This window comes from Pyxicephalus adspersus, chromosome 4 (assembly GCF_032062135.1).
Source record: "Pyxicephalus adspersus chromosome 4, UCB_Pads_2.0, whole genome shotgun sequence".
NCBI lineage: Eukaryota > Metazoa > Chordata > Amphibia > Anura > Pyxicephalidae > Pyxicephalus > Pyxicephalus adspersus.
In genome coordinates, this window is record NC_092861.1 from 8,997,594 (window position 1) to 9,001,318 (window position 3,725).

The 3,725-nt window shown below is 45.5% G+C and overlaps 1 protein-coding gene across 1 annotated transcript in view; it reads left to right on the forward strand.

Moving 5' to 3' along the window:
* Positions 1-445: 445 nt before the first annotated feature.
* LOC140328035 (zinc finger protein 777-like) overlaps positions 446-3,725 on the forward strand; it is a 13,248-nt gene continuing 9,968 nt past the window's right edge. Inside the window, exon 1 of the mRNA XM_072407345.1 lies at positions 446-591. The gene's annotated coding sequence lies outside the window, so the exon portion shown is untranslated. The remainder of the gene's footprint in view (positions 592-3,725) is intronic.

The following is a 3,725-nucleotide window of genomic DNA, read 5'->3' on the forward strand; positions in this document are numbered from 1 at the left end:
CCCTACACAACGGTTTTGCACATTAAAGTAAAAATTGTATTTTTTTTTTTTCAAGTGTTTAAAACATGGAACTCTATAGGAATTTAAATGGAAGGGGCACACTTTACCATTTTGCTAATTGGAGATATGAATTAAATATTAGCAAAAATTGCCAAAATATCTTTGTTGTCCAGCATTATACAGCTAATTATGGAAACTTGCAGAAGATGTGGAAATGCCTGGAAAATCCCGTTGGCATTTAACAACAAAACTCCTAAACATCCTAGCTATTGTCAATTATGGATGCAAGGTGACAGTTATTATTCTTTAATTGTAGAGCGAGGTTGCCTTTCTAGCTATTCATACAGAGGTTTGCCCATACCAAAAATGGCTGCGCGAGGCTCAATGACAGGACGTGGCACGCAGGCGCAGTGCACTAATCGGCTGTCACGGTACAGGGGCGATGTGAGGCTCCGGGGGCTTTGTTACGCATGCGCGGAATGTAAAACTCCGAGCTGTTCGCTTCCCCGGCTGCCTGACACCGCGCGTGCGCAGCAGAAATGAGCTTCTTGCTTAATATTTCTGCTTAGGAAGATAAAACACTGGAAAAAGGTGAGAGCTGACACCCCACTTACTCTGCTGCACCCCAAAAACCCTGCTGAGATACTCTACTTCACCCCATAACACCCAACTGCACCTCAACCCTTGGGGGGAGGTGACAGCTGACACCCCAACACTCACCTTAGATACCCTATTCCACCCTGCATAAAACTCTACTTCCCCTCATAACCCCCACTACACCCTGCTCACCAACACTGGAAAGGGTGACAGCTGACACCCCAAATCTTCAGTAAGATTCCCCCTTACACCCCAAATCTTCAGAAAGATTCCCCCTAACACCCCAAATCTTCAGTAAGATTCCCCTTTACACCCCACTACACCATGACACCCCATAACATCCTACTACACCCTGCACCCCAACACTTGAGACAGGTGACAACTGACACCCCAACACCCTGATACACCCAACTCCCCACTGGGATACCCCTAATACCCTACTGCACCTTGCTCAACCCCCAATATCCAATAACACTTCTTACATATTACACACTGGAGAGAAACGATAGGTGATACCCCAACATCTTAATTACACCCAGTGCACCCTTCTACATTTCATAACACCCCAACACTGATGGGAGATGATCACTTATATCTCAACACACCTGAGATACCCTTTAACACTCTGCTGTACTTCATAATAGACCCCCAACAGCCTACTGTGCCCTAATACCCCTTAGTATGCCCTACACCCCAATGCTGGAGAGAGATGACCGCTATCATGTCTAATGACTTGCTGCATCATCATTACCCCATTGTTTCATTAAATACCCCATAATACCCTCACCTACCTCCCACTTCATAACTGTTTTCTATACTTTATAAAACAACCTGCCAACAGCCCATTATTACATGAAATACCCCAAGATATCCCCATCTATTTCCAACTTCATATTACTTTCTTATACCCCATAAAACAACCTGCCAACAACCCATTATTACATGAAATACCCCAAAAATACTCGCACCTACTTCCCACTCAATAACACTCTTCTATACCCCATAAAACAACCAGCCAACAACCCACAACATCACAGCATCCTACTATACCCAATAAACCCTGCTGTACCCCTTTACACCCTAGATCTTTCAGCACGCTACTGTACCCTTGTACATTCTTCAGCGACCCTCCCAAAAACCTGAGACACCCCAAATTACTCTGCAGACCCCTTCCCACATTGTGCATCTCAACACTAAATAGATATGAGAACCATCACCTTCCAATATTCTTCAACACTCCGAGACACCCAACAACACCCTCATGTGCCTCAGAATACCCCAACGCTCTTCAACCCCACCACTAGAATGAGAGGAAGGCTTCAAGACAACATAGGTGAGAGAGCCCAACACCTTCAGGTGTCACAGTTCCCGGCAAAACCCTACACCCCCCTGAACGCCAGGAATGGTGACAACTGACACCCTAGTATCCAGAGGAAGAGGTGTATTATCCTGCACCCCAACACTGGAGCTCATCACCTTCACTCTGTTCCCCAGCACTTGAAGTAAACACTGACCATCCCAATGCTTATGATAAATACCCCCACAATACACATAAACTAACTCCATGGTTTACTGCTGAAAATAAACACCCCCATTCTACACCTTACGGTAGAGGTTGACACCTCCACTCTGCTCCCTGTCTCCGGAATAAACAGCAATCCAACACAGGAGTTAAATGCCCCCTTGGTCTGATTTCCAAAGCCAGAGATAATTGCCCCCCTTCCCTACTTTGCACTATAATACTGGAACTAAGCACTGCAACATTGGAGATAAAAGTGCCAATCTGGATTCCAGTATTGGAAATGAACACCTCCATTTAGCACCCCAACGTGGAACAATTTGGATCCCAAAACATTGCAAATCTGGAGAAGCCCCCTCCCCCCATTGTTTTCACTTTCTATTCAAACTTTTTACCCCACATCCCCAAACAGTAGAAAAATATCACTTATTTGAAACCCAGCACCCAACTAATCCCTAATACCCCTCTAATGTTACCAGTGTGTGGTGTCCGTAACTATCTGTCAGTACATAGAATGTCAGTAGAGTGTTGGTGTAATTAGCAGTTAGTGCACTGCGGTGTCATAATGATCAGTCAGTAAAGTCAGCAAATTGCTTTGCTTGTAATGATCCCTCATAACAATGTGTTGTTTAATTATTATTAATTACAGGGAAATACCAGTATTCGTTACCCAATAGAGTGCAGTGTCAGTAATTTTCACTTACTAGAGAGCAGCATGTGGTGTCAGTAATTTATTAGAGTGCAGTGTAAGTTATAAATTAGACTGTAAGGTTAGTAATGATGATTTTTTGGAGGCTGCTGTCAGTATGTAATAAGTCCAATGCAGATTATTTATTGGTTAATTGCCTGCAATTATTGTACATTATTATAGATAAGAGTGCAGTATCAATAACTGTCACAGTGCATGTATATCAGTATTTATCTGTTAGAGTGCAGAGCCTGTAGCTGTCAGTCGGTAGAGTGCAGATCCTGTAGCTGTCAGTCAGTAGAGTGCAGCGCCTGTAGCTGTCAGTCGGTGAAGTGCAGAGCCTGTAGCAGTCAGTCGGTAGAGTGCAGTTCCTGTAGCTGTCAGTTGGTAGAGTGCAGAGCCTGTAGCTGTCAGTCAGTAGAGTGCAGTGCCTGTAGCTGTCAGTCGGTGAAGTGCAGAGCCTGTAGCTGTCAGTCGGTAGAGTGCAGTTCCTGTAGCTGTCAGTCGGTAGAGTGCAGTTCCTGTAGCTGTCAGTTGGTAAAGTGCAGAGCCTGTAGCTTTCAGTCGGTAGAGTGCAGAGCCTGTAGCTGTCAGTCGGTAGAGTGCAGCGCTTGTAGCTGTCGGTAGAGTGCAGAGCCTGTAGCTGGTAGTCGGTAGAGTGCAGAGCCTGTAGCTGTCAGTCGGTAGAGTGCAGCGCTTGTAGCTGTCAGTAGGTAGAGTGCAGCGCCTGTAGCTGTCAGTCGGTGAAGTGCAGGGCCTGTAGCTGTCATTCTGTTTAGTGCAGTCCCTGTAGCTGTCAGTTGTTAGAGTGCAGTTCCTGTAGCTGTCAGTCGGTAGAGTGCAGAGCCTGTAGCTGTCAGTCGGTTAAGTGCAGTTCCTGTAGCTGTCAGTTGGTAGAGTGCAGTTCCTGTAGCTGTCAGT